The sequence below is a fragment of the Acromyrmex echinatior genome, chromosome 4 (genome assembly GCF_024713525.1).
Source record: "Acromyrmex echinatior isolate Ae372 chromosome 4, ASM2471352v2, whole genome shotgun sequence".
Lineage (NCBI taxonomy): Eukaryota > Metazoa > Arthropoda > Insecta > Hymenoptera > Formicidae > Acromyrmex > Acromyrmex echinatior.
Genome location: NC_141855.1, coordinates 9,765,397 through 9,777,480, shown reverse-complemented (window position 1 = coordinate 9,777,480; position 12,084 = coordinate 9,765,397). Strand labels below are relative to the sequence as shown.

Here is a 12,084-nt window from a genome sequence, read left to right as displayed (position 1 = left end):
TAATTCATAAAAATAGAAAATGTGACTTAATCGCAATTCTAAGTAATCTAGAATAATAAAGCGCTATACATTGTAATGATCGTATAAAATTATTGAGAAAATCGATAGATGCTTTTATCTCGCCTTGTTTATAGCTAATTAAACTAATTAAACATATGCAGCTGTTTTTTTTTTTTTGAACTTTCATTGATACACTTTCTTTATATTTTATACGCTGCAAAAATAAAATCAAAAGTTACTGTTTATTAATTTTAGGACAATATCTACAAATGAACGATGGAATCAAAATCTCAAATCAAAATGTCAAAATATATAATTATGTGAGAGGTGTAAATCTTAACGGTGATGTGTTTGGTAATTGATTGTCATTGCACGTGGTCCAAGAGAAACGAATACAAACATTGGTACTTAATACTAGTCTCTCATGAAATTCCTGTTAATTTTATTTAAGCCATGGACGTGCAACGGTTATGAAATTTATTTCGGACCATTAATTTCGAAGCGCGTAAAATCCCGTTGAGAGCGTCGACTCGGCGGAAGTAATTATGTGACCGTGCCGTATAATGAATTACAACTGATGCGATTTAATAATTGCATTTTATTCCGCGTGATCGAAGAGCATGCGGAACGAGCGGAGAAATTTTTTTAGTCTCTTTTCTCCGCTCGGCCTGCTTTCGTACTTTACGACTTCGCATCTCGTAATTATACAAAATAATAAAGTTGACCGTTATGTTAAGTCTTCAAAGCGAATTAGGCAGAACAATTATGTCTTTAGTTTTTTAATATATAGTATTTTAATAACAGTTGTGCTCGGTAAAATTCATCTTAGACATACAATTTGATCGAATATAGCAATATAGAAATTTTAGATGAAAAACAAGTTGTAAATTATTATACAGAGATATATTTGAATTTAATCTTGACACTGGAAAGAGACTGAAGACACTGGCTCTACAGATGATAATTAATGACTTGATTATTCCGCTCGTGAATCTCTTAGTCAGTAAAATTATTCTCGCACATACTACAGCCAGTGACAACCGATTGCTATGTGTCACTGCATTACGGTTCACTTGAGCATAATAGGGTCTTATTGATAATGCAGCATTTGTTACTTCCAATTGGCAACAACGACAATCACGAGTGCCGCGCCGTTATTGATAATCTCTTGTCGATGGTGAAAGTAGAGCGTTAGATCATTGGACGTCCGATGTGCTGTTATTTGTTTGCTGATCACTAATAATTCTGCGATGATATTCAATGTATTTTTAATGGTCGTTTTATAACGCTCGCGGACGTAAACTTTGATGATATAATTGTAAGTATTAGGTCTGTATATGCATGGGAAATATATGCGAAGATCACAGATTATTCTTGTAAATGTTTCCTCCTTGAAAAGTATCGCTTTTTTATAGCAACTGGATATCGTGATGTCATCAGAATCCGCTTGAAGTAGAAGGCAATATTTCTTTTAAGCAGATTGTGTTTTTCAATAAATCGTATTATATTGTAAATATCGCTTTGGCAACATCTTCGAAACGAAGTTTAATTAGGTGATATACATAAAGTCAAAATTTAAGAAACTTAAAAAAAAAAGATATTTAATGAATTCTTTATCATAATAAAGAAGAAATAAATTTGTTCTATATATACACTATACATAATAATTATAAATATAATAATGATGTACCATACATAAATGTAAAGCTTTTACAATTAGAACACGCATTAAGGTAACTTAATAAAAAATATTTTCTGTTACAGGAGCTGCTCGGATTTTTTCTGGAACAAGTTTAACCACTGAAAGAGATAAGTCGTTCTTACAGAAATCCAATTTAATACTGGAAATTTCTTATTTTGAGTATATTTAGTGCTTTTAATATTGAAAATAAGCAATCACTTCTAGTATTAAATTTCTATAATAGTCAACTTATAGTGTAACTCGGTTCTCGACTGTAATTTCGCTCGCTTGACGGTATCAGTCTTGAAGTAGGTATGTATCGACGGGATCGACAGTCTTGCTCGCGCTTCTCGCTATGCTATTATAGTTAATCGCGGCGCATGCCGTCGATAGACGTTTCCCGCGCACGGCGGCTGCTGCTGCTGGAATGCAGTCCGATCACTTGTGCCGGGGGTTCTATCAAGGCCGCTGGGAAATAGAAATTATGGCGTTTGTCAGCCGCGCGGCGACTGACAGCATGCAGAATCCAAAACAAAGAGAACGCATAACGTCACCGTTACACGGCCGTCGCCGGCAACGTCTTCGTGGACGAAGTTAACGAGTCGAGTCTGGTCGAGACCGCCGAGTGCTGCTGGATCTCAACGTCATCTTGGCCGACCAGACCGGACTTCCTCATCTCCCGCAGGCTTCCAGCCACGTGCTCATCTCAGCTTATTTTGCGGCAACCGATTGCCAGATGTCCGAACAGGGCGGTTACCACTTCGAACTTATTATCATTTAACTCAATTTTCTTGTAGCTCAAGCTGTGAAATGTGTGGTGGACTTAATCCGTTGAGTACATTATATCCACGTATAGGTAAGAAAATAAAAGGTCGATTCAATTAGTTTAATTAGATTGTCGATGAACATTTCAATCCCAGGTATGTTTTATTTGAGCAAGGCGTTATTGCATATTATTGCAGAATTTAAGAAAGATTATCATTTGCATTTTTTACGTCACACTTGTCACTTATGTTGCTTCAAGATCAAATCTTTCTAATATTTATATTTTATGTAATTATATTAATGATAAAAAAATATTAATAAACTTATACCTCCTTATCATTAAGTTTTAATATATATAATAGTAAAAATTATGTTTTGTTCTCAAGTCAAATTTTATTCATTTTTTTTTTATTAATTGATGCTCGATTCCACGTTATCAAGATGAAGAAAGAACACTCTTATACAATAAATGTTGTCTTATTCTTAACGATTACTGTTACTTATGATGAATATACCCTGCGGCTTCTCAAAGATGCATTCACATGTACTTCCTTCATCGGAAGACAGTCCTCTCGACGAGACAAATAGCGAACAAGGTACATCAGGTTGAGCAGGCGCGCGCGGAATGTCGCAACCGATTTATTGTACTTAAAAAGTTGATCCCTTCCGGCGTGATTCATCGCATCGCATGTGATAACGGGACAGGACGCACGACTAATGATCTACTTAGGCTAAACCGCGTGACGAGAACACGGGGGCAAGCGTATTCCCGTCGCTGTCACCATGCAATTTGCAGCTACCGCGCGCATTATGCACCTTGTCCGTAATAACAGCGAGCGGATAATACATCTACGAGCGGTATCCACTCGATAATGATAGTGCGACGCTCCAGCTAACGATGTGCGACATACGCGCCGATACCGCCGACCGGTACAACGATCGGTAGCCCGATCAGCTGATCGTGCCTCTCTTCCCTTCTCCTCGTCATTAACTTTAGAATTCTAATGCGATGTCAACGATACGCGATACGGCGTGAGCGATACCGGTGTTCAACGGTGCATCGCGAGCTAAAATGCGCAACTCAAAGCGAAGCGCAACCGAGCGATGGAAATCTGCGTAGAATGGCTTGAGATGACGCGATTCACGAATAAAATGCGGTAGACTGTGTTGAATTTTACATGAGAAATTCTTATAAAACGCAATTTCTTACAAAATGCCTTTTTGTAAAATGCATATAAAAACAAATCTGGATGAAAATATGTGGAACCCACGATAGACTTAAATTCCTAGTTTACACAAACTAAAAGTGATATAACATTATCAGTATTATAGTTTCACACTCAATGATTAATGTAATATAAATTATGGTGTCATCAACTATATTAAGTAATATAAAGTAATGTAAATACTAAAAGTAATATAACATTAATGTGATAATTGTGATAAATGTGATAAATAGTGGTTTTTGCATAAAAATCACTATGTTATTATAAACAATAATATGTAAAATAAAATATAATATATATTTAAATGTTAATGTTTGCGAAGTTATTTGCAAAAATACTGTATTTGAATGTGTTCCACATTGCATCGTGTAAATAGAATATTTATCGTATCGCATATATTTGCATAAATATAAATAATAGTATATAACAATTATTTAAAAATATCACGGTAAGAACGAACAAACCGTAACAAACAGTTACGTTTTCATCTTAATATACTTTATATTAAACGATATAGAGTATTCACGTCGAATGATATGAAACGAATGAATAAATTAAATCTAAAATAAAATCTACACTCACATATATAAGCAAAAACCATCGTATGCATTTAACTGTTCTCTAACATTCACCATACACGACGAAGTAATTCAACGAACGGCGATTCGCGAAATTAACTGTGAGGTATTTTTAAATCCACGTCTCCACGAGGTCCGAGAAATCTAAGAAGAAACGAATAAGATAAATATAGCACAGTCGTGACAAGTCGCTAAACGACACGTTAAGAAAACTGCCTTTGATGAAATAATTGACTCCCGTTTTACAACGAAGGTTGCAATTTATTTTCGATGCATTCGTCATTACAAATATAACTTTGCAGCATTTATCGTTCTTATGTTAATTTATACAATTGAAGATTCATTGAAATTGCTAACATATTTTATAGACAAACATTTTGCAACATTGTGTCTCGATATAGCACAATTAATATCTTTCTAGTTTTTAAATCACTATATAGCGTAGAAGATCGATATTTTTCGATGAATCTCTCCCGCGGCATTTTTATTTCTTTGCAATGACGTAAACACAATCCGTTAGTCAACGAGGGGACAAGTATTAAAGCGGGGCACTAAGACGGGCGGTATCCCGAACCTTCGAATTTTCGCCACGCCGTGCCGCGTGCACTCACGTTGTAAGTCGAGTTTCAGCGGCGCATGAATAATGAATGAGCGCCGTGGTTGCATAGCAAAACGCCGGAGAACGCGATACTGTTATGCGTCGTCGGCTAAAATGCGGGGTACGGTTAAAACTCGTGCAGGGAGACATACGCCGTCGATAACGGGCAACGGCGTTAAATAACTCAACTGGCCGATCGTGTTCGGGGGGTCTGTTCTCCTCGACGCGACGCGATGGTGACAACGGCGATGATCGTTTTTCGCACGTTGCACATGGGGTTCAACTGCAATTTGCACGCAGTTTTAAAGCGCCCCTAGCGCCTCTCGTATGGCTCCCTTAATTGAGGTATTGTGTTGAAGCGTGCCCGATCGAGTAGATTAAATTTTTGAGCCTCGACCCCGCCGTCGCCGCGATGAAATACAATCGTTTCAATTGATAATTGCATAATGCTGCGAGCTGGGCGTTTTGCACAAGCGGAAAGCGCCAGGTCGTTACATGGTCCAGCGCTGCGAAGTGCATGGTGGTCCTAAAGTTGTACATAGGAAGGTTAAGAAAAGTTAAAAAAAGCACAGGTAATAGAAACAGGGAATAACAGATTTTAATCTATCAGAATTGTGATATTTAGATATGAGAAACTTTAGAAAGAATTTATGTTTATAACTAAATATATATTTCAAATTTTGAATTTTTTTTCCGCTCTATATACTTCGTAAAATTTCGAATTAATGTGAAATTAAAATGTATTGCGGAAAATGTATTTTATCTTTATAAGTTTCTCGTTCTTGGAGCCTTGGGGTTACTGTTATCAGATTTGTCTTTTATAAAATGACTACTTATGATCTCATTGTCAATTTTTAATTTTTATAACTTTACCAGTAGGAAATAGCGAAGATCAATCTCGCTCGTTGTAACTTCCACTGGAATTATCAACCATGTGCAATAACAACTCGTGATGAGAACTCTGGAAAAGTTGTCTTGCCAAGGATTCATCTCAAGTCTATGTAATTTATGGATTTTTGAACATGACTCGTACGTGAGTCGAAATGTCCAAATAAATCACATAAAAATGTGCGCAACACTTTATGGAAAAAAAAAAACAGCTGAAAACTTCACTGATTCAGCAAATCTATAGTCGTAATATACAATCAATTTTCTATGTTAAAGTAGCAAAGTTGACAGCTGAATAACATTAGCGATTTGTTAAACTACCATCAAATCTTCTTAATTACAATTGAATTCGCGTAGTAAGTTATCGGTTTGCTGTATCACCCAATAAATTTGTTTTCCGCTTCACTCTCATTAGCCCGTTTCTTTAAATATTTATTATTTTGAAATTAAAATATCCAATAACAATGTCCACGAAAATTACAGTCTTATCGTATAAACCTTATCGTATGAATCTTCAACACTTCAAGTCGAACGTGACTTTCTGTTCGAAGCGAAGCGGAACGGAAAAACCTTTCCGCGTGTCTCTCGATTCACAGTTACTCACGGAAGAAATAGCTATGGATATTTGTCGGCGTCGTCCGTGTCGAGGAATGCATCCGCGCAACGCAACTCCATACGAGTTAATAGAAACATTTGCGGGAATTAATTTCGCGAGGGGTTGCGGTAATGCGGTCAGTTGCGAGGTCCGTAACGTCGGTGGAATGGGGATAGCAATTCTAATGCATTTACCGTGGAATGTGACTCCTACGTACGGACATTCACTGGATCGGTGCATTGCAAGGTACCCGCTCGACCATGCTTGCTTCTCGAAGACAGTAACTGCATCGTGAAAATGCAACGCAACGTTCGTAAGATGACGTGGTTAATTTGACTCGATTTTCATTCGACACAGCAGCAAATTCGCAATCCTTCGCCAATAGATTCCTGTCTCATTCTCTTTCCGTGTAATTTATATTTTTTTAAAGCCATTCCAAAAAATAGCTTTATTTCTTTGAATGGATGGCTTCAATTAAGCCATCTTTTATCTCCTTTTACGAGAAAAGTGGTGATTTTCGCCAATTTTCTAGGTAGTAAATGGAAATCGAGGTCTGCTAATCTCTGAAGGTTTCGCTTACATAAAAAGTGAAGAGATTTAAAGCCTAACTAATAGCCTAATTGTACCTTTCCGAGCCTTCTCTTTTAAGATAAGACTACTGATGAAATATCATCAGTTATCGAATACCCAAACAACACGAGTAACTGTTTATTGGCTTATAGTCAACTTTTTTCCAGTCGGTATATAGTTTACTGTTCCCAGACATAGAGTAAGTCGACATTAGAATGTTGACTGTTAGTTGACTTTTTTTAAGACATTCGTCAAGTATTAGTCGACTATTAGCTGACGTTCGATCAACTTATAGTCGACTTCGTGTTTGAGTAATTAATCATTATATTGAAACATCTTTTTCTTAAGGATAACTTTAAAAAAAGATAACAAATTTGGGATTAGAAGATTACTTCTATTCCCAAGAGTACTGCCGGGAAAGTCTGGTCGGTCGGGACGAGTCGGGGGCCGTGTAGCGGTTTTCCTATGGCAGCTGACCGCGCATTCTTGGCAGGGCTACGGAATGTCGATCGTAGACACGCAGGAATGACATCTGGAAAAGGTAATCCGGCTCCCTAACTTACGGCGACATTCAGCCATGAGATTCTCGGTGTATTTCATCATCGTTTTGAGAAAACGCGCGAAATTAATCCTGCGAAACCCTCGGTTGCTTCGTCTAAGTGGGTTAATGAAGCTCTCGGAACGAGATTTCTGAGGATCGCCGCGACTTCGATGTGCTGCGTATTAGATTTATGTTATAATAAAATCCGAGGTAATAAAAAAGCCGATTACGTCGCTTTCTTTCGTTCTATTACCACAGCGCGTCTTGCTGGAGGAATCTCGTGATCGCCGTAATCACCTCGACTTGTGGAGAGAAAAGTGACATGATTCTAAATCTACTGATTGATATCTATCTTAAACAATATTAAGAATCTTTATTTTAGACCGTATATGTGACACAATCAATACTATAAATTAAAATGCCTATAACGGTGAATTTTTATTCCTTAAATAATTCAATTTTGAATTACTATACACGTATACAATATATGTACTTGCATATATATATATATATTATATTGTAGTCTAACAATTTGAACTGCACGTTGAATTATTTTTCCAGACTATAAACGCAATTAAACTACTCTAGTAGGTAATCGCGAATTAAATTGACAAGCAATTTTAATAATTTGCTACAATCAGACATCATATTATAAAGATGTTAATATGTTGAAAATTCTATCACTTAAATAAGTGGAATAATTGAGTTGTTCCTTCAGAATCAATTCAGTTAAAAAATTTACTTATGTTAATTATTATTACATCTGTTATCATCGCTTTCCGTTTTCTCCAAAATTGAGATGTATTTATTTGTAACAGAATTTGCTTCTGTTTCTAAGTCTTTTTTGTCTAGCTCAAATTTATTGTTATAGGTTTTCAAAAACTATGGAAAAATTCAGGATTATACTTTTCATTAATTCATTACATTACTTTATCAGATAGTTTTTTAATTCAAATATTATTTAACAAAAATTAAAATTTGAATAAAAATAAAAGTGAAATTTAAGAAATTTTCTTGTGTCAAAAAATTTCCAGATTGCGGATGATGAATTACACCGATTGTATGTTACGACAGAAAGATCATATAAAAATTTTAATAAAAATCAAGTTGTAATAAAAAGTCAAGTATGTAATCAAGAATGTTCTTAAACAGAGCTTCAAGTAGTCATATTTAATAATTATAAGAGCTTTGCTTTTCTGAAGATAAGATATTAGGTGTTGGAATTAATTCGTAGCGTTTTACAAGTGATGGGAAGTACTTTCATTAATGTATTTTTTAATGCTCATGTGAAATAAATAACATTCTTTCATTAAAAACGCTACGAATTAATTCCAACACCTAATATATAACATGTAGTAAAAATACTCTTGTAACTTCTATCAAGGATAGTCAACAGCACGTTTCTTCTCCCAAATTGAATAACTGCGAAAGAACTACATCCGCCGGCTGGCTGCGAGACATCCTTGACGACGGATGTCTCGCGTTAGCATACTCCGCCAGTGAGTTTGGATGTCATTCAAGTCTCAGAGCGTGCACGTGTACGCCGTCGACTTTTGCGTTTTCCGTGAATGGTTATGGAGTACAAGGTTGAGCAACGTGTCCGCCTGAGACGGGCGAAGGATGATGATGCAGCCGCGGGGATGCTGCGGGCAGAGGGGTGGTCAAGGTGGAGCCCGTTAGAAGAGACGTCCCTCGGCTTTTACGGCCGTATCACATCCTTACGGGGCCCGTTGCTCGTCTCGTAAAGATTCACGAGAAACGGATGCAGTTTCTATAAAAGGGAGAGGAACAGAAAGAGAGGAAGAGAGAAAGAACTTATAATGGTGTTGGAATCGTAAAATCGGGGAAACTGCGGGCGGACGCAATCGATGCCGTCGAATAATTTCGAACGAGGACACGTAGAAAGTCTTTCTCTGCGACGACGTGCTTAAAAGAGAAACGTGGGAAGCCCGTGTGCAGCATCGTACATGAGAAAAAGGAAGCGAAACATATGCAAATTTATGATATCGATCGTCGAACATCTCTCAAAGAGGGATCGATATCGCCGGCGGCCAAACGCATCTCAGGATCCTGGAAATTTCGATTACACGTCACTCCAGCGATTCGTGTACCTCTTTTTCAACTCATGTCTTCGATCTCTTCGTAATCTTTCTAATCATGTTTTTTATTCTCAATAACATAGATAATTCTAGAATATGCTAGAGTGTAATATAAGATCAAATAAAGAAGCGACGTAATCGGCAGAGATAATGAATTTATCTGTCTTATATTTTGCTCTCCGGCACATTCAGTTAATTATTATCCACATTGTTTCGAAAATAACAATCAGCTAATTTAATCGTTCGGAGTGATTTAGTGTTTCCGAAGTCAATTAGCTATTATCAAGTATGAAGTTAACAGCCGTTCTAGAATACTGTCTTATAATACTCTCTATTAATATTTTATATGATTTGACAAATGCAAAGTCCAAAAAAGGATTGCGTTAATTTATATTTTTACTTGCAGCGATATTTAGCATCTTATTATTTAAAGACAGAACACATTGCCGAGAAAAGCGAATTCTATTTATTTATTTTGAAGATTTACGATTTATTTATTTTGAAGATTTACGATGCAGGAGTGATACATCGCCGAATATTTATTATCATAATGCGGCGGCGTTATTTGAACGCGTTATTTCGGGGAGTATGATATTCATAAGTTTCCGTTTAAATCTGTTTCATCAAAGCTTCATAGCATAAATAGCGGCAAAAATGATTTTGCACGATTCATTGCTTCCGTTTTCGCGGTGATTCTTGTGAATCATTGCTATCGGAAGTCGATAATCGTTTTGATTATGGTATGCTCAGAGAATAATAACATTATAATATCTACACGGAAAGATCGTAGCTAAGATACACAGATGTGAAAATAATTTCGTTGGATTATTAAAATAATTATATAGAACGCTCAATCTGGAATATAATAATTTTTTTATAGCACTGTTTTTAGCATTTTGCATGCTTGAATTTCCTACATAATTATTTTAATGGTCTAACAAAATTATTTTCAAATCTATATCTAGCTAAATTTTTAAATATTTCAAAATCAGTTTTTCCGTGTAATTACATTTATAAAAAAGAATTCGATCTGGATCTGATTCTTTTAATTTTGTGTACATCCAGCGTTTCTCATTTCGCAGTGATCGAACGCATGTGATCGCGTAACGAAAATCAAATGTCTGTCGTGGATACTCCATGCTGACCATCACGAAAGATTAACGTAATCACCGGTTTTGGATGATACTTTGAAACGGCGCTCTTAATTTGCGTGATTCGATTCTGTGGGAACAACGTAGAGGATACGTAAGAAGAGGATACGAGACGAGATTGGGTTCGCGCCAAACGCGCAATTTACTGGATAAAAGGGCAGAAGGCTAGCTATCGAAATCTTCTTCGGGCACATGGCGCGCTGATCGACGATAACACTTATTTGCAATAATTGACTATCAATTGCTCACCGCTATGCGATTGGTTCGCGTTTCAATTTGTTCTTCTGTCCCAACTAGACTGATTGTTGCGAAAAACTATATAAACTGTAACGTATGCTATGAGATAATCAATCTTACTTCTTCGAATTTTGATTTGATAAAAAGAAAAACTTTTAGAAATAACTACAGCTGAGGAATTTTATATAGTAATCTAATAAATTTTTCTTGAACTTCGACAAATTAATATATTTTAAAGTAATTAAATTTAAATTAATTTTCTTAAATTTTTAACGCAAATGTTTGAATTATATATTGTCGCAGTAAATTTTTTAAATTAAAATAAATATAATTATTTGAAATTAATTGAAATTATCCAATATTTCTAAATTTTCATTTTATGAACCGTATTTTTGTATCAGAAACTGAAATCGCGTCGCGATTTGCTCTATTTTGCGTTTCTCTTATCGACTGTCACGTTTCGCGCATAGATAACTTTATTTACGGACTGTTAAATACGTATACGCATTTTTTATTCGATAAGACGATAAGACAAATAACAATTTTCTCTTATTATCGTTGTGGTAGAAGTAGCGTAGAATTATTATCGGCAACATCCATTTTTTAATTCATATTTTTCAACGCAATCATCTCAGTTTTGCAAGTCATTCTGATTTCTTATCAGAATAATTTTCTAAGAACTCGTTTACTTATACGCGCCATACTTTCACCTGTTTTTTGCAATGTTCACTATCTGTAATTTGTTTTATCTAACTTTTTCAAACTAATACTTCTACATCATACTATATCTTTCGTAGCAGTTTATATTTTAACAAAATGAAAAGAATTAAAATTACTATACTTCTCTATACTATATTTCTCATAGAGATTAAAAATATTTATTTCAATAAGCTGAAAAGTTATTAGAGTTATTTATATGCAGATATTTCTCTTCGAGCTGAAAATTTTTGTAACTACCATCTAGATCACAAAATGTTAAATGATCGTCGTATTACCATTAATAACAAATTACATCGGGTGCACTTCACGAGAATGACCGATTGATACATGTAGTGATCAATCAAACCTTCTTCTTAGTAGGAATTATTTCTTAGTGATCGACTACGTGTCATTATTAATGTGTATGTTCTTCATAATATCCATCACAATCAAGAC

At 35.5% G+C, this 12,084-nt stretch overlaps 1 protein-coding gene across 6 annotated transcripts in view; it reads right to left on the bottom strand.

The window, feature by feature from the left end:
- kst (spectrin beta chain, non-erythrocytic 5 kst) overlaps positions 1 to 12,084 on the bottom strand; it is an 88,855-nt gene that overhangs the window by 20,879 nt on the left and 55,892 nt on the right. The gene's annotated exons all lie outside the window — the stretch shown is intronic.